The sequence below is a fragment of the Bos javanicus genome, chromosome 21, assembly GCF_032452875.1.
Source record: "Bos javanicus breed banteng chromosome 21, ARS-OSU_banteng_1.0, whole genome shotgun sequence".
Classification (NCBI taxonomy): domain Eukaryota; kingdom Metazoa; phylum Chordata; class Mammalia; order Artiodactyla; family Bovidae; genus Bos; species Bos javanicus.
Genome location: NC_083888.1, coordinates 28,890,955 through 28,910,479, shown reverse-complemented (window position 1 = coordinate 28,910,479; position 19,525 = coordinate 28,890,955). Strand labels below are relative to the sequence as shown.

Here is a 19,525-nt window from a genome sequence, read left to right as displayed (position 1 = left end):
GTGCTCCCCTGGCTGTCGGATCACAGCCTGGTTTCCATCATGTATGGAGGTCTCTGTGGGACTCTGTGGCTCTCAGTAGCTGTCCAACTCCCCATCCTGTTGTGGGGAACAGAAGGGCAGGAACTGCTTACAGGCAGAAACTTGCTTGAGAAAATGACCTGCTGTTTAAAGTGTTTCAGACTCCCCTCTAAGCCCCGGTGAGTGTTGTGCCAAACCAGCCAGGAATGAAACCCCTGTTCCCATCTTTAAAAGTAAAACCCAGTGCATCTGAATGTCCTTAGTTGCTATATAAACAAGGTAAGCTTTTTAATTCTGAACTTTCATAATTTCCTGAAGGAATATAGTTAAAATGCAGTTTTGGCTTATTGTTTTGTTACATCCATGGATCTTACCTTTAGGATAAAATTACATTTAAAAGCCATGGTACAACTATAAGCAATGCCTGCGTTTGTCTCCTGACTGTGCTGAATGGGATGATTAGAGTAGAGATGGCTCAGGTCACAGCACGAGTGCTCTGTTCCCAGGTGTGTTTCCCTTTTCTTTCCACCATCATAAGTTCACCCACCTGGACTTCATAACTACTTTTCAAGCTCTTCAATGAAGTGTAAACTGTGGCTCAAATGGTATCTCCCTGCAATGTGGGAGACCCAGGTTTGATCCCTGGGTCAGGAAGATCCCATGGACGGGAGGGCATGGCAACCCACTCCAGTATTCTTGTCTGGAAAATTCCAGGGACAGGGGAATCTGGTGGGCTATAGCCCATGGGATCACAAAGAGTCAGACACACACACACCCCTAGAAAGTACTAAAGTGAAAGTGAAGTCACTCAGTCGTGTCCGACTCTTAGCGCCCCATGGACTGCAGCCTACCAGGCTCCTCCATCCATGGGATTTTCCAGGCAAGAGTACTGGAGTGGGGTGTTTAATTTTTGTAGTGACAATATGTATTAAGATTGAAAAAGCAGAGTGACACTAGACTTGAGGAGGATGAGTGCAGAGCCCATGGCTGGTCTTTTCACTTCACATTGTCTCCTGTAATGAAGCCCTCATGGGGAAGGGGGTGTAGCAACAGAGTTGCATAGGACACTGAGATAAACAGAGTTGATGTAAACCCCCAAAGACACACAGCTATTAAATTACAACTGGATTTCAACTCCAGTTGAAGTATTTGAATGCTCAGGACAAAAGGTGATACTGGCAAGTAGAGGTGGGTCCTCAAAGGATAACTTTCTAATAATTTCAACTAAAGATTTCCCTAAATTAGTGATATAAAATGCAGTACATACACAGTTTGACTACAGTACTGAGTGGATACATTCAGCGAGACTCATCAGTACATCTTTGCTGGGTCTCTGGATTGGTTTGCTCAGGTATGTCAGGAATAACCAGAAATAATTATTAAAAGAATTTTAAAATGGCCTAAACTGGTGGGGAGAGCAGATGTCAGAAGGCTGGCAAACCTTATATATGCATGTGCGGGAATTTAAGGGAGGAAATTTAAGGGAGCCAGAAAGCAATAATTATTCACTTAGTATGAATTTTTAAATGTGCATTTTAATCTAATATTTACAGTGAAATGTCAGTAGGAAAACACATTTAAGAAAAAGTTTTATTTTTAAAAAGTCTCTTTTAAATAATAAGTTTAAAAAAAGAAATATTTTGCCTGTTAGCCCCTAAGAGAGCTTCAAATGCAATAACTACCAAAACATATTCATTTTTATAATTCACCTAAAATAAATTCCAAGTTATGTATAAGGCTTATTGTTTCATAGTTGTTGATGATTTCCATGTTTTTTCCATTAAGGCATTTAGAAAGAAAATTAAAATATAATTGGTACAAACTGTGAGGTTCTAAAAATCTAAGGGAAAACAACTTTTCCTCATTATAATAATTCTTTGTCAAAAACATAGCATTGTTTAGGGGGTAGGGAAAGGAAGGATTGGGAGTTTGTGATTAGCAGATACAAACGATTATATACAAGATGGATAAACTGCAAGGTCCTACTCTATAGCACAGGGAACAATATTGAATGTCCTGTAATAAATCATAATGAAAAAGAAATACAAAAAAGAATATACATTTATGTAACTGAGTCACTTTGCTGTTCAGAAGAAATCAACACATTGTAAGTCAACTGTACCTCAATAAATGTTGAAAAAATAGATCAGTTATTGCTCTGTTACTATTAAATATATTAGGTACTGGATACTACTGAATGTTTTTGAAGGCTCTGACCTTTTAAATTGGAGCAAAATGAAAGATGCCAACATACAAATTAACTGAGGTTACTTATTTTATTTTTTAATTTTATTTTTTTAGGTTACTTATTTTAAACAGAGCCAGAGGTTCAGGTCCAGGCTGACCTCCATTCAGGTCCCTGTACCAGGACACAGGGATGCTGTGTCCCGTTTCCCTCCCTCCCACCCCCAACCTCCATCCTTGCCTCTCACTGTCCCCCTTCTGCACATTATTACCACTGCTGCTGCCCTAGGAAATCAGATGCAGTATGCAGTTATTTTCTCAGTTATGCTACGAATGAGGGTGAGATAGAACTCATAAAATTCACCATTTTAATGCATACATATTAGTCAAGGGTTTATCTTTTTTACTATTAAAAAATGGAGGGAGGTTGATACTGCAGTGATCACCACAGTGTATAACACTGCTGTTGCCCCTAAAATTGAATGGGGCCCCTCAGCAGTCACTCCTCCTCCTCACCCAAGCCTCCAGCTTTAAGCAACCACTACTGTACTGTCTGTATAAATTTGGCTGCTCTGGATAATGCATATAAATATAATCATTCAATATGTGTCTTTTGGTGAATGGCCTCTTGTATTTAGCATGATGTTTTCAAGATAATAGTCCACTGTATGAATGCACCACACTTTGTTGGTCTCTTCACTAGTTGATGGACATTTGGGTTGTTTCCACATTTGGACAATTGGGAATAATGCTGGTATAAACATTCATGTACAGGTTTATGTCTGAACATGTGTTTTTTAGTTCTGTTGCCCACATGTTGGAGTAGAATTGCTGAACCTTGTGGTAACCCCATGTTTCAACTACCCGATGAACGACTGCCAGGCTGTTTTCTGCAGCAGCCTTACCATCTTTACTTCCCCACCAAAACAGGACAAGTGTCCCAATTCCTGCACATCTTTGCCTCCACTTGTTTCTTGTTGTTATGGTCTGACCCATCCTAGAGGTTGTGAAGTGTTTTGATTTGTATTTCCCTAATGATTTATGATATTGAGCATCTTTTCATTTGCTTGTGGGTCATTTTTATGTCTTTGGAGAAATGTGTATTCAAATTCGTTGCCAGGATTTTAGTTATTTTATCTGCCTATGAACTATTTAGCCACAAGGGTTTACATATTCTGGATACAAGTCCCTGAATAGACACATGGCTTGCACTTTCTCCCATTCTGACTGGGGGGCAGGTGGAGGGGCGGCTTCAATTTTCTTAGTATTTGTTCATTTTATTTATTTGTTTGGCTGTGCTGGGTCTTAGTTGTGCCACGTGGGATCTAGTTCTCTGACCAGGGATCACACCTGCACCCCCGTTGGAACATGGAGTCTTAGCCACTGAACCACCAGGGGAGTCCTGGGGGCTTTGATTTTAATGGAAAAACCAATTTATTTTTGTTTGTTAGACAAGTTTTGCATTAGAGTTTCCCTTCAAACTAACTTGATTTAGTATCCACTTAAAGATACTTTTTTTTTTTTTCAGTTTACCTACTGACTACAGATAATTAAGAGGCTGTTTATTTTTATCCACAAAAATATAGTGTAGCCATAACTCTGAAATGAATGACTGTTGCTGAAACATCACTTACACATAGACTTTTCTCACTAGTTGTGTGGGAAATCTGCTTGTGATTCAGATTATTTTGTGAGACAAATTGTTTTTCCTGACAATAAGCTCATCATCACAAGAAAAAGACTGTTAAAAGCAAGCTGTTCTTTTGTTAGATTAAAAAGAAATGGGGCTGTACAAAGAAAATTCTCAACAGCAAAGTGATGGTTCCAGTCAGGCTGACTGGATCAGTAGGCTCAAACATCCACAGAGTATAGTGCACAGCTCACTGGGGTGTCCTTAGATGGAATTACTAGAGTGTGTGCCTCGGAGAAAGGAGGGCAGATAACCACAGGGTTTGGCTTAGAGCAAGAGAAAACATCACCATCATTAGTGCTGGCCTACTTTCATTATCTTAAAATGATATACCCCCATTGAAAGCACCATCTTAGCCATGGCTAACATTGTAATTTAAAGCTCTTCTATGTAAAAGTTCTTAGTTTGGAAAGGTGAGTTTAGAATATTTAATGATTAATTATCCTTTTCGGTCAAGTTTTTGTTTTTTAAGTGTGGTATTAGGTTGGTATATATTTCCTTCAGAATCCCTCAGGATATTGATTAAGGTTTTATGAAATGAGTACCTCAGTGACAACCATCACCAAGTATTACACCCCTGTTCCTCTGAAAGGCTGCTCAGCATCAAATCATACATAGCAGTACTCCTCTGCGTATGATTAATACATTAGTAGCATTTTGTAAGTAGGAAGCAGCTGATACTATTCAGGAGAAACGTGGTGTTCACCTCATTACAAAATGTTCAGTTCAGTGGCTCAGCCGCGTCTGACTCTTTGCGACCCCATGGACTGCAGCACGCCAGGCCTCCTTGTCCATCACCAACTCCTGGAGCCTATTCAAACTCATGTCCAATGAGTTGGTGATGCCATACAACCATCTCATCCTCTGTCATCACCTTCTCCTCCTGCCTTCCATCTTTCCCAGCATCAGGGTCTTTGCAAATGAGTGAGTTCTTTACATCAGGTAGCCAAAGTATTGGAGTTTCAGCTTCAGCATCAGTCCTTCCAATGAACACCCAGGACTGATCTCCTTTAGGATGGACTAGTTGGATCTCCTTGCAGTCCAAGGGACTCTCAAGCATCTTCTTCAACACCACAGTTCCAAAGCATCAATTTTCAGTGCTCAGCTTTCTTTATATTCCAACTCTCATATCCATACATGACTACTAGAAAAACCATAGCTTTGACTAGACAGATTTTTCTTGGCAAAGTAATGTCTGCTTTTTAACATGCAGTCTAGGTTGGTCATAGCTTTTCTTCCAATAAGCAAGTATCTTAATTTCATGGCTGCGGTCACCATCTGCAGTGATTTTGGAGCCCCCCAAAATTAAGTCTGTCACTGTTTCCCCATCTATTTGCCATGAAGTTATGGGACTGTTATAGCCATACGTTCTGGGAAACAAACTCACTCAAAAGGACAATGTGCACGGTGGAGTGCAGTTTATTACACTGGCGGGCCCAAGGCAGAGTCTCCTCTTAGCCAAGGACCCCGACCAGTTTTTGTGAAAATCTTATATACCCGAAGTGTATGTGCTCAAACCTACCTCCCCAAACTCTGAAACTAGTCTGAACAAAGGAAAAGAAAGATAGAATCAGATTTAACCCCATGTGCCTTAAACCTGTGATTTGTATGCCTTAAGCCTAGCCAGTTAACAGTGGACAATTATCAATAGGCCTGTGGTCATACCCCAATAAGCATAATAGAATTTATGATTATATTTGGTTACACAGATAATTAGGGTATTTTTTTAGGCGACACAGAGTCTAGGTATGAGCCCTGGGGCTCTTCCATCCGGGGGTCTGATTTTCCAGTTTGTATGTTTCCATAGATACAGGGTATATAGCTCAAAGTCCACAGTCCAGCTCAAGATGGAGTCCTGCTTTCAAGATGGAACCCATTCTGTCTGTTTCCTCCTTTATCTCCCCTCTTGATGCTCTTAACTCATAGTGTGAGCATCACTCATAGGGATATATTGCACCCTGGCTCTCCGACCGCCAATTTGGAAGAACGACACCAACCTTTGGGTTACAAAGTTCATAATACATTGTAAATGCAGGGTCCACAAAGCAGAACTATCAAGACAACTATAACAATGGTAAATATAGTTTTCCATCAATTACCCTTCACCCAAGATAGAACCAAAGTCCAGAAAAGAGTGTTTTCATTTGACATTGCTTTTACCCGGTTTTTCATGTCATCTAAAGCAGCTGATACATTGCCAGATAAATCAGGAATATATACACAACATTCAACCTTAATTATAGCACAGTTCCCTCCTTGAGCTGCTGTGACCATGTTCAAAGCCATTCAATTTTGAATTACCACTTTTCTCATTTGGATTTGTTCTTTTAAGGCCTGGATGGCTTTAGCACTATCTAGAAGGGCCTGTTTTGTGAAATTAGTCAAGGCCTCTACTTTAATCATAATATCTGTTGTCCCTATAGAAGGTACATATAAGGCAGCAATCTACTCATGCCATTGAAACACAGACCTTGTCCACTTAGCATGATTTACCAGGGTTTGCTGTAGGTTAGGCTTTATGCTGCCATGGGCAAAAGTGAATCCCAGTGTGCAGCAGCCTACCCAGCGGACTGGTAACCAAGGCCAAAGGTTAGGCCCCCAAAGCCATTAGGTTTCGTTGGGCGCCACCCAGCAGATTCCAGGGTTTTATTTCCAATCAGAGCCTGGCCAGTGGATGGACTGGTTGGGGTGGTATGTGACCTCAAATGTTCGTTTACATTGTTCGGGGGATAGGTACCCCTATTTTAGTTCTTTTGGGTCTAAGCGATGGTCACCAAACCCTACCCTTGTTCTTTCTGTTCCCAGCATATAGCAGCGGGAGTAATTAATTGACCCTTTTTGGGGGTCATCCAGAAATATACATCCCAAACTTGGTAGAACTGTTCAACATACCTAGAGGCCTGTCCTCCCTTGCTGGTCAGGGAGCGTTTTTTGTTTTCTTTAAATATGAGGTATAGGTTTTTGTTACTTCTATGAAACTGGTGTTTACATCATAAATAACCCCATGAACCGAGTCTATTGACTGTAGGTCTGGCTTACACCAAGACAGCAGGGAGAGATTATGATTGACAAGAGAAAGGAAAGTCTCTTTTTGTCATCCTAGAGAAGAGCAGAGTGGTTTAAAATCCCCTTGGCAGAGCAGTGACACCACCAAGGAAGTCCATCCATCACAGACAGAGGCATAGCCCCACATATCCAGCAGTTGGAGGTGTTGTGGAAGTCCATGTAGGAATGTGCCCATAAGATGAAAACATTGTCCTGAGTTGAAGTTAAATTCAAAATCATGTTGATGAGGACAAGCAGCAGGAGTTATTATGTGGCTTCATCCTAAAGGGGCTCATCTGGGATCTTCTTTTCTTTCTTCTTAAGGATGATCTTAGTCCCTCGAGGGTCAGCGGGGTCCCTCTGTGCAGTCCACTCAGTGTTTTCTGGGTCTGCATGGTATGCTTTCTTCACCCTCGTATGATGGCTCCGAGGGGCAATACCTGCAACTTTAACTGCAGTAGGGATAGTTAGAGTAACAGTATAGGCCCTTCCACCGAGGGGCTAGTGAATCATGTTTCCAGTCTTTGACCCATATTTGGTCACCAGGTGTAAACTCATGAATCTGTTCCTCCAAGGGAACAGCACTCTTTCTTGTACAAACTTAGTTACCTGATTTATTACCTTACCCAGTTCCATCTGCCGCGAAATCCCATCCCCCGTTACCTGAGGCAAATTGGTTGACACCTGTTTTATTATGGCAGGGGGTCTCCAATATACAATTTCATATGGAGAGTAGCCATGAGATTGTGGGGTCATCCTAAGTCAGAGTAGAGCCATCGGAACCAAGTCCACCCAGGAGCAGTCAGTCTCTATGATGCATTTGGAGGGTGTCTCTTTAAGTGTTCCGTTGGTCCATTTCACCATCCCAGAACTCTGGGGCCTGTATGCAGTGTGCAGTTTCCACTTGATATTTAAAGTTTTGCTTACTTCTTGTACTAAATCAGCTATAAAAGCCAGGCCATTGTCTGATCCAATGCTGGTAGGAAATCCAAATCTGGGAACTATCTCCCGAAGCAGGGACCGGTCTACTTCTGATGCTCTTTCAGTCCAGGCAGGAAAAGCTTCTACCCATCCCGAGAACGTACATACCACGACCCGCAGGTAATGGTAGTGTCAGTAAGGTTTCATTTCAGTGAAGTCCACTTCCAGGTGTTCAAAGAGCAGCCTGCCTTTTAGCTGACTCCCCAGAGGTTTCTGTCTGTGCCAAAAGGCAACATTGACCTGTGAGCAGGCAGTGCAGTTCTGAGATTCTGTCCCACATAGGGGAGAGAGGCGGGGAACCAAGAAATATTTTCAAATTAGCTCTTCCAGTTTATCATGGCCTAGGTGGGTCGCTTGGTGTGTTTGGCTTCCCAGAGTAGGTGCCAGCTCTTCTGGTACCAGTAATTTGCCACTTGGCAATTCCCACCATCCCTTTTCAGTCTTGATAGCCCCTTCTGCTTTGGCTCGTTGGTTTTGGGCTTCAGTGTATTTTGGAGAGTCCAGCGTTAGCTCAGGCAGCTCCACCAATACGAGAGCTTTAACAGGGGCTCGCTTGTCACCCCCACGCCCTCGGCTGCTTGTTTAGTGGTCTTATCTGCCAGTCTGTTTCCCCGAGCCTGGGTTTCCCCGGGTATCCTCTTTCTGATGTTCTCGGCAGTGTATGACTGCAACACTGTCTGGTTCTCAGATAGCATCTAATAGGCTCAGAATTTCTTCCTTATTTTTGGTATGTTTTCCACTAGCTGTCAAAAGGCCTCTCTCCTTATACAGAGCCCCATGTACACGTGTGGCAAAAGCATACCTGGAGTCGAGGAAGATGTTTACTTTCTTGCCTTTTGACAGCTGGAGTGCGCGAATCAAGGCCCATAACTCAGCTCGTTGAGCAGACCAATGTTGTGGCAAGCAGCCAGCTTCAGTGATAGTCTTTTCTGTGACTACAGCGTAACCCAACAGCCGTTGTCCTTGTTTTATCAGGCTAGTGCCATCAGTATATAGGACCCAATCAGGGTCCAGAATCGGTTGGTCTTGGAGGTCCGGTCTGCTAGCGTAGACCTCTTCCAAGACTTCCCCGCGGTCATGAGAAGATCCACCCTCTCCCACCAGAAGGAGTGTGGCTGGGATTAAAGTCTGGCAAGGCTCAAAACGGAGGTTAGGGTTTTCACATAACAGCCCTTCAAACTGAATAATCCAGGAGTTTGATAGCCATTTGTGGGGATCTCCTCATAAGAGTGTGTTGACCTCATGTGGGACTCTTACGACCAGATCTTGGCCTAAAGTCAATTTAGTAGCTTCTCGTACTAGTAGGGCAACTGTGGCACTTGCTTGCAAGCATCTGGGCCACCTGGTGGCAACATTGTCAAGACGCCTTGAGAGAGAAGCTACAGGCCTGTCCCACGTCCCCACCATCTGAGTTAACACTCGCATTGCTGTTTTGTCTTTTTCAGTTACATACAGAGTAAATGGCTTGGCAAGGTCTGGCAGCCCTAAAGCGGGGGCTGATATAATTGCCAACCTTAGTTCATCAAAGGCTTTTTGTTGTTTTTCAGTCCAATTTAGCAGATTCTCCTCAGGCCCTGTCAGGAGTTCATATAAAGGCTGGGCCATTGGGGAATATCCTGGAATCCAAATTCTGCAAAACCCAGCAGTTCCCAAAAACTCCTGGACCTGCCAACAAGTCGTAGGTGTTGGGATCCTCAGGATCACCTCTTTTCTGAACTGGTCTAATAACCTTTTGCCCTTCTTTAAAACAAACCCCAGATACCTTACCTCCTCCTTGAAGATCTGTGCCTTCTTCTTCGACACCCGGTAAGCTGCTTCCATCAGCAGTTGGAGCAGTGCTTTCATCCCTTTCCAGAATTTTTCCTTGGTCTTGGCAGCCAGTAGCAGGTCATCACATATTGTAGGAGCCAACAACCATACTCTTCTGAATGGAATGAGTCCAGGTCAGAAGCCAAGGCTTCCCCAAAGATGGCTGGGGAATTCTTAAACCCTTGTGGGAGACGAGTCCAGGTTGTTTGTTGTTTGGTTCCTCCGCCTGGATCTTCCCATTCCAAGGCAAAGACGGGCTGTGATGCTGGAGTGAGGCATATACAGAAAAAGGCATCCTTGAGATCTAGGCAAGTATAAACTTTAGTCCTCGGTGGGAGGAGGCTAAGTAAGGTATAGGGGTTTGGAACAGTGGGGTGTAAAGCCACAGTAGCCTGGTTGACTAGCCTGAGATCTTGCACAGGCCTATAGTCCTGTCCTCCTCTTTTGACTGGCAGGATTGGCATATTCCAAGCCGATTGGCACTCTGCTAGAACGCCCACCCGCTTGTTCCAATCTATTGATGTGGGGTAGTATGCTGGCCGGGGCCTCTATCAGTAGGGGGTACTGGCACCTTTTAACTGGAATGGTGCCTGGCTTGAGTTCTATTATCACTGGGGCTTAATGTTTAGCCAGCCTGTGGGGAGAGGGGGTTGTCTTCCGCCCAGACCTCAGGGAATAATTGAGTTAGCTCTCTCTCATGCTCTTCCAGCCCACCTGGTTTTTCCTTCGGAGGCTCATGCAACCTCCACTCATCTTGGGGTGGGTATTGAGAGAGAGAGCAATAAGTCATAGTGCCCATCCAGAAGGTGGGCCTCTCCTCAGGGGAGAAAGTCACTTGTGCTCCTAGTTTGGAGAGCAAGTCTCTTCCCAACAGGGGTACTGGGCACTCAGGAATGTAGAGGAATTCATGAATCACTTGGTGTCCCCCTATCTGGCATTTTCCGGGCTGGCAGAACGATTTAATCATCTCTTCTCCTGATACCCCAGTTATAGCGGTAGTCTTTTTGGGTAATGGTGCCACAGGTTTTACTACTGACAGTTCTGCTCCTATATCCACCATAAAGTCAATGTTTTGGTCCCCCACTTTTAAGGTTACCACAGGCTCTTGGGGACCTGGTATCTCTGAGCCCCAGCAGCCCTATTTAAATTTCAAGTCGGCAAGTCCCACAACTGCGGGAGCTTCCCCTTCCCTCCTTGCCTTAGGGCATTCATTCTTCCAATGGCCAAAACCTCGGTACCCGGCACACTGGTTTGGGCTGTAATGGGGCCTGGGGCCTCCACTGGGACCGGTTGAAGGTCTGTCTTGTCCCTGGGGCGGGAGGAGGTTTTTCCGGAGGGCCCGAGATAGACTTTCCCAGAGCAGCAGCTAGCATTGCAAATCTCTGGTCTGTTCTCTTTTGTTCCTCTTTATATCTCTTTTCATATTTCTTTTCTATTTGTGTCCCTGTTCCAGAACACTTTGTCTGCTATTTCAATTAACTGGGAGCTGGACATGGACAGCACCCCTTCTGTCTTTTGAAGCTTTTGCTTAATATCAGGGTATGCCTGTGAGATGAATGCCGAGTTTACAACACTCTGAGAGCCCGCAGCTTCCAGGTTATAGGTGTATAAAGTCTATAGGCTTCGCAGTCTTTTATAAAATTCAGGTGATGCATTCCCCTTCTGAATTACCCCAGCAAGTTTTGACATGTCCATTGGCTTACGGGCTCCCCTCTTCAGCTCTTGTATAATGGCTGTCCAATATCTGTCTAATTGAATCCGCCCTTCTTCTGTGTTACAGTCCTAATTAGGTTTTATCAGTGGGGAAGACTTGCTCTATCCACCCTTCTGGGTTTGCAACACCTTCTGGAACCACCTTTCATAACCATTTTTTTGCTTCCGTATTAATTCTGTATCTCTCCTCAGTACTGAAGAGAGATGTCAATAATTGCATGACATCATCCCATTGTTGGTCGATGGGTGTGAAAGATGGTTTCCATCAATCTAGTCATACCTTGTTGGAGAAGGCAATGGCACCCCACTCCAGTACTCTTGCCTGGAAAATCCCATGGACAGAGGAGCCTGGTAGGCTGAAGTCCATGGGGTCGTTAAGAGTCGGACACGACTGAGCGGCTTCACTTTCCACTTTCCACTTTCATGCATTGGAGAAGGAAATGGCAACCCACTCCAGTGTTCTTGCCTGGAGAATCCCAGGGATGGGGGAGCCTGGTGGGCTGCCGTCTATGGGGTCGCACAGGGTTGGACACGACTGAAGCAATGCAGCAGCAGCAGCAGCCATACCTTGTGGCTCTTCTGAGTAACGGGGTATGCTTTTGCCAATTTAGTATGTCAGTTGATGAGAGAGGCTGGTAGTAATAAGCTACAGGAGCTTGATGGTAATTACCATCCTCCCCTTGCAAGGGGGGTTGTTGGACTTCTCTAAGAGGCATCTGTAGTGGTGCCTTTCCCTCCGGCTCTCTGGCAGAGCACAGTCTCTGCTTAATTCCAAAGTCTCCCTCCCCTTGTTTGGAAGTACTTACAGGGAGCGGAGGATAGAGCTTGGGGTGTATGATGTCAGCAGTGGTTGAATCCGATGGGTTGTAGCCTGTTGCTCCTTCAACACCTTGCCAGAATGGCAGCTCTACAACCTGTGGGGCTGTCAGGAAGACTGGTGAAGGGTGGAGGCTCTGGGATGCTTACCAGCCTCTGGTCAGTTTCCTGTGGGGAGGCTCTCGGCACCATGGGAACATTGGTTGGTGGGATCATCATCCAGTATGGTGGTGGGCAAAGTTCTTCCCTCTCTGGATCCTGTAAGATCTCCTTTTCATCTTTGGTTATTTTTTGAGCCATTAATATCTTCCCCTCTCCATTTTGGATATAAAATCGGGCCCATGTGGGGGGTCCTGGGCTATCCCTAGCCAAGAGTCTATGTATGGGAACTGATCAGGGTGTCCAGGTTTTCCCATAACTATGGCATAGACTGTCTTTATTAAATTTAAGTCCATGGTATCATCTGGTGGCCAACTGACTCCCACTGCGGGCCACTCGACCTCACAGAGTGCAGAGCCAGCTGGGCGTCATCTTTGTCCCATCATTTCAGTTCAGTCGCTCAGTCGTGTCCGACTCTTAGCGACCCCATGAATCGCAGCACGCCAGGCCTCCCTGTCCATCACCAACTCCCGGAGTTCACCCAGACTCACGTCCATCGAGTGAGTGATGCCATCCAGCCATCTCATCCTCTGTCATCCCCTTCTCCTCCTGCCCCCAATCCCTCCCAGCATCAGAGTCTTTTCCAATGAGTCAACTCTTCGCATGAGGTGGCCAAAGTACTGGAGTTTCAGCTTCAGCATCATTCCCTCCAAAGAAATCCCAGGGCTGATCTCCTTCAGAATGGACTGGTTGGATCTCCTTGCAGTCCAAGGGGCTCTCAAGAGTCTTCTCCAACACCACAGTTCAAAAGCATCAATTCTTCAGCGCTCAGCCTTCTTCACATAGTCTCCGTCAAATCCCTTTTTGAAGTTTTTAATCATATTTTCTAGTACAGTTGCCTTAGATCCGTTTCCTCTCATTTTTCCTACCCTCTCGTTGATGTTTCCTTTTCTTTTTTTTTGGCTCGAGAAGCACTCGGTATCCCAGGTATTTTTGGTATTCCACTCGATGAAACACTTAAACTGCCAGTCTGCCTCTCATCTAATAGGGTCAGGGAGGGCTTTACCTGCTAAGTCCCAGAGGATGGGGGGGAGTCAGGCATTGTTTCTCTTGCAGCCTTATTCGTTTAAACCAGACCACCACAGCATCCACAACCTCTTCTCCCCTTTGCTTTAGATGCCCTTCTTGTCCCGGTGGGCTTAATTGGGTGAGGATGAAAACACAGATCGATTAGATACCCCACATCCCAGGCTTCTCCTGGAAAGGCCAATTCATACTCACTGATATACTTTTTTCTTTCTACCTAACTAGTTTGAGGGGATCGGGGTTTTGCAGCAGATAGGGCACCTCCTGGGGGAGGGTAGAACACGAGCACACAAGGACCAAGTTTCTTCTCCTTAAAATCCCCTGGCAATTGCTTGGTAATAATTTCCCCAAGACAGCGTGGACACCACCTCCTAAATGACCTTCACAAATTTCCTTCCTAAGCCCTAACACACTTGTTGACCTGTGTACCAAGCAATCGCTGCCACCTGCCTATTCCAGGCTCCTGTGGGTCTGTGTCCCTTCTAGTCCCTCCCAGGGGGGTGATCAGGCCCCCTCTTCCACTCTGCCAGGTGGGTTCCTCCTCACCTGAGCACTCAGTTCCCCTGCTGCTGTCTGGGAGTTGAGAAGCAGAATCCTTCCAGAAGGGCGAGGCACCCTCCCACCTCTAGAAGATTCAAGCCTCAAGGCCTCAGAGTAGTCCCAAATGGGACTTGTCTCAAGTGAGGAGTTTCCCAGCCAATGCACCAAATGTTGTAGCCGTGCATTCCAGGAATCAAACTCACTCAAAAGGACATGCAGATAGTGGAGTGCAATTTATTACACTGGTGGGCCCAAGGCAGAGTCTCCTCTTAGCCAAGGACCCTGACCAGTTTTTGTGAAAACCTTATATACCCTAAGTGTACGTGCTCAAACCCACCTCCCCAAATTCTCTAACTAGTCTGAACAAAAGAAAAGAAAGATACAATCAAAGTTAACCCATGATTCGTATGCCTTAAGCCCAGGTAGTTAACAGTGGATAATTATCAATATGCCTGTGGTCATACCCCAATAAGCATAATAGAATTTATGATTCTTTTTGGTTAGGGTATTTTTTTAGGCAACGGAGTGTCTAGGTATAAGCCCTGGGGCTCTTCCATCTGGTCTGATTTTGTATGTTGTTTCCATAGATACAGGGCATATAGCTCAAAGTCCACAGTCCCATCCAAGATGGAGTCCTGCTTTCAAGATGGAGCCTGTTCTGTTTCCTCCTTCAGGACCAGATGCCATGATCTTCATTTTTTAAATGTCGAGTTTTAAGCCTGCTTTTTCACTCTCCTCTTTCACCTTCATCAAGATGCTCTTTAGTTCTTTGCTTTCTGCCATAAGGGTGGTGTCAGCTGTATATCTGAAGTTATTGACATTTCTCCCAGCAATCTTGATTCCAGCTTGTGCTTCATCCAGCCCAGCATTTCAAATGTCACCCTGCTTATTTAACTTATACGCAGAGTACAATATACAGCCTTGACATACTCCTTTCCCAAGTTTGAACCAGGAGACAGTGGGTTGATTTATTCAAAGCACTGAAGGAAAAACACGTCAACAAAGAATCCTGTAGATGGCAAAACAGAGAGTTGTTTAGCACTAGGCCTTCCTTGCATAAAGAATACTGGACAGTAACTCAAAAACAAATGTCTATATGGGGAAAATAGGAAGTCACCACACAAGCCAAAGTCTTAGAAAAGACCTGAGAAGATCTTCAGCTTACATCTCAGGTTGGTCCTCAGCACAGAGGAACAATTAGAACAAAACCAGTATCAGTAAACAACAAACCCTGGGGAAGAGTGGGACCCTTATTTCCAGAGTTACCACATTACTGCACTCAAATGTCCATTTTTCAACAAAAATCAGAAGGCAGAGGAGCAACATCATCAAAATGGTGGAATAGGTTACTATCTTCCCTGAAAGAAAACTGATTTGGACAAACGCCCACAGACTAGACAGCCTTTGTGGGAGGCCCAGAGTCCAGCAGAGTGTTCCAGCACACTGTGTGGGAGGCCCGGAGTCCAGCGGTGGGTGCCAGCACGCTGCTGGACAGAAAATCAGATGCTGGATCCATTGAGGAGGGTACGAGAAATGGTCCGATTTTTCCCGTTTCCCCCACAATCCCTAAGGTGACAACTCAGGACTAAGGGTAATGGAGAAGGGTTAATTTTAAATTTACACTGGATCTGCTTCTGTGACTTTAACCCTTTTTTGTTATACACAATGGCCTGCCTCAGGGAGATAACCTGAGCTGCCCACCTGTGAAGGACTGTAAGGAAGTGAAACTAACACATTCCCCTGCCTACGGGTTGCCATTTGCAAAAACTGAATAGTCTTTGTTTCCTCACCTCCCCCTCATCTCTGATTCATAAAAGATCCTGGCAACCAGGTCCAGACAAGATGGCTATTTTGAGGCACAAGCCTGCCATCTTCCCAGTCAGCTGGCTCCCAGATTAAAATCTCTTCCTTGCCCCTTGGAGAGCACCCACCTGATGCCCCTGCCTCCCTGTGCACATGCTGAGAGCTGTGAGAACGCACTTGGGGAGTAAGGGAGCCTGAGCAGAAAGCCACCTGAGTCAGCAGGCCCGGGAGAAACCACCGGATGAACCATTCGGCATCCCTTTCTGTCAGCACTCAGCCAGGTTTGGCAGGATCCAGAGAGGGTATGTGTGCGTCAGCATTCTGCCACAAGAGGTGTGGAGCAGGCGATCCCACAATAAAGATGTGAGAATTCCTAGCACAGCCCACAGAGGGTGTTTCTCTCCTGAAGTCAGCCAGTAAGGACTAGAAGTGGTTACTCTTCTTCAGATGTGAAAACAGCAACACAGGACTTCAAGGAATATGAAAACTTGAGGTCCAGTTATAAAATATATAAGGCACAGGGATGTAATGTACAGCATAGGGAGTACAGTCAGTAAAACTGCAGTAACTTTGTATAATGACAGAAGGCTCCTGGACTTAATAGTGATCAACTCACAATACATGAAAATGTTGGATCACTATGCTGTACACCCCAAATATAATACTGTATGTTAACTATACTTCAGTTAAAATCTTTTTTTAAGGAAACATGACCATCAGTGGAACACAATAACTGTGTCTAACGACCCCAAAGAAATGGAAATCTGCAATTTACCCAATAAATAATTTAAAACAGCTGTTTTAAGGAAGCTCAACAAACTACAAAAAAAACATAGAAGAACAATTCACCAAAATCAGGAAAATGATACATGAACAAATGAGAAGTTCTGTAGGGAGAAAGAAAACATTGTGAAAAAAAATGTACAAATTCTTAGGCTGAAGAATATAGTGGATGAAATTACAAATGCAATAGATAACATCAACAGCAGAATGGGTCAAGGGGAAGAAAACTTGTGAAGTAGTAGATAGGAGCTTGAAATCATTCATTCAAAGAAGAAGAAAGATGAATGAAGAGTGAAAATTCTGTGAATTATTCTATAATTTCCTTAGACTAAGAACATTAGATTAAAAATTAGATTAGATTTTAGATTAAAAATCCCTTAGATTAAAAAACATTTTAAGAAGTATTAGGGTCTCAGAAGAAGAGAGACAAGAGTCATAAAGCATATTTAAAGAAATAATGGATGAAAACATCTCAAATCTGGTGAGAAATTTTGATATCCAAGTTTATAAAGCTAAAAGTTACCCAAAATTTTCAATACAAAACAATCTTGTCCAGTTTTTTGATAATACTGTCTAAAATAAAAGATAAAGGTAGAATTTTATATCAACAAGACAGAAAAAAAGTCTAATATGACGGTACTCCTAGAAGCTGAGTTCTCAGTAGGAAGCTTTCAGGTGAAGAGAATGGGTAGATATAATATTAATAAACACTCTTGAAAATGCCAACAAAGAATACTTTACCTGGTAAATTTTTCTCTCAGAAATGAGGTAAGGTAAAGACTTTTCCAAACAAACAAAAGCAGAGGGAGTTCACTAGCACTAACACTGAAATGAGTTCAAGTTGCCATGAAAGGGCATTAATTATACTCCTATGAAAACAAAGGATGCAGGTAGATAAAGAAGATAAGGATAAGCATGTAGCCAAATTCAGCATATTCTAATACTGAATATGGTTGTGTGTTAATCATTTAACTCTTAATATAAACGTTAAAGGACAAAGGTAGTAAAAGTAACTACAGCTATAAAATTTGTTAATACACGATATAAAAAGGTAAACTGTGACAAAAAAACATACAAAGTGAGGGGAGGTAGAGGTTAAAAATCAAGTTATCATCAGCATGTAATAGACTGTTATATCTGTAAAATGATTTACATAAGCCTGGTGGCTCAGTCCCCAGATTTGGTGGCTCAGTGGTAAAGAACCCGCCTGTCAATGCAGGAGATACATGTTCAATCTCTGATCTGGGAGGATGCCCTGGAGAACGGAATGGCACTTCTCAGTAAAAACCCACTCAAGTATTCCTACCTAGGAAACCCTATGGACAGAGAAGCCTTGCAGGCTACAGCCCATGAGTTGCAAAGAAGTCAGATGACCTGGGGATACACTGGGCTACATCTAATGGAAGCTGCCGCCACCACCACTACGATGGTGTACCTGGAGGAGACTCAGGATGCCAAACACAGTATACTGGCCCCAGATGGCTGAGGTGCATATAGTAAAGGAATGTTTTCAGAGAGCATCATCCCATACACAGAAAAGTGCTAAATTCCTTACCTTCAGACATCTGGTTTTCTTTTATTAACAGCAATCCTTTCATGTTCCAACTAACTAAGTGGTCTTTATTGCAGAAACTTCTATCTATCCTGGCTCCCTCCTTGCCTCTTTGGAGCAGTCTCTCAGTTATCTGCAGTCCTCAGTTTTGCCCACCAGATAAAACATAACTCTCAACTTTCAAGTTGTGCATTTTTTTTTTCAGTTGACACTAAAAAGACCCAATTACTGACAGTGGAAAAATTAAATAGGGTTAGCTATGGAAGTAACTGAGCAATTTATTCACCATGATCAGATAGTCTCCACTGGATTAAACCTCCATATCATTCCACCCTATCCTTCAATGTCTGCTGAGAAAACACAAAGAGAACTTGAGAAAACACACTAGTTTATAGCTCATCCATTCAACAGGTGACATTAGAAAGACAATCTGTGGAATGTTAGATTAATTAGTTAAGCTAGGTTTTATCTATTAATAGAAAATACATTAGTATTCTTACCAAATATATAATAGTGTACAATTACCAAACACCAAAGAATATTGCTGAAGTTGAACGGTTCTATGAAGACCTACAAGACCTTTTAGAACTAACACCCAAAAAAGATGTCCTTCTCATTATAGGGGACTGGAATGCAAAAGTAGGAAGTCAAGAAACACCTGGAGTAACAGGCAAATTTGGCCTTGGCATACGGAATGAAGCAGGGCAGAGACTAAGAGAGTTTTGCCAAGAAAATGCACTGGTCATAACAAACACCCTCTTCCAACCACATAAGAGAAGACTCTATACATGGACATCACCAGATGGTCAACACCGAAATCAGATTGATTATATTCTTTGCAGCCAAAGATGGAGAAGCTCTATACAGTCAGCAAAAACAAGACCAGGAGCTGACTGTGGCTCAGACCGTGAACTCCTTATTGCCAAATTCAGACTTAAATTGAAGAAAGTAGGGAAAACCACTAGACCATTCAGGTATGACCTAAATCAAATCCCTTATGATTATACAGTGGAAGTGAGAAATAGATTTAAAAGCCTAGATCTGATAGACAGAGTGCCTGATGAACTATGGAATGAGGTTCATGACATTGTACAGGAGACAGGGATGAAGACCATCCCCATGGGAAAGAAATGCAAAAAAGCAAAATGGCTGTCTGGGGAGGCCTTACAAATAGCTGTGAAAAGAAGAGAAGCAAAAAGCAAGGGAGAAAAGGAAAGATATAAACATCTGAATGCAGAGTTCCAAAGAATAGCAAGAAAATATAAGAAAGCCTTCTTCAGCGATCAATGCAAAGAAATAGAGGAAAACAACAGAATGGGAAAGACTAGGGATCTCTTCAAGAAAATCAGAGATACCAAAGGAACATTTCATGCAAAGATGAGCTCAATAAAGGACAGAAATGGTAT

The 19,525-nt window shown here is 43.5% G+C and overlaps 1 long non-coding RNA gene across 1 annotated transcript in view; it reads right to left on the bottom strand.

Annotated features, from left to right (window-relative positions):
- Positions 1-5,597: 5,597 nt before the first annotated feature.
- The window catches only part of LOC133234297 (uncharacterized), a 140,031-nt gene continuing 126,103 nt past the window's right edge, over positions 5,598-19,525 (bottom strand). Inside the window, exon 2 of the long non-coding RNA XR_009732099.1 lies at positions 5,598-11,839. This is a non-coding gene — a long non-coding RNA (uncharacterized LOC133234297). The remainder of the gene's footprint in view (positions 11,840-19,525) is intronic.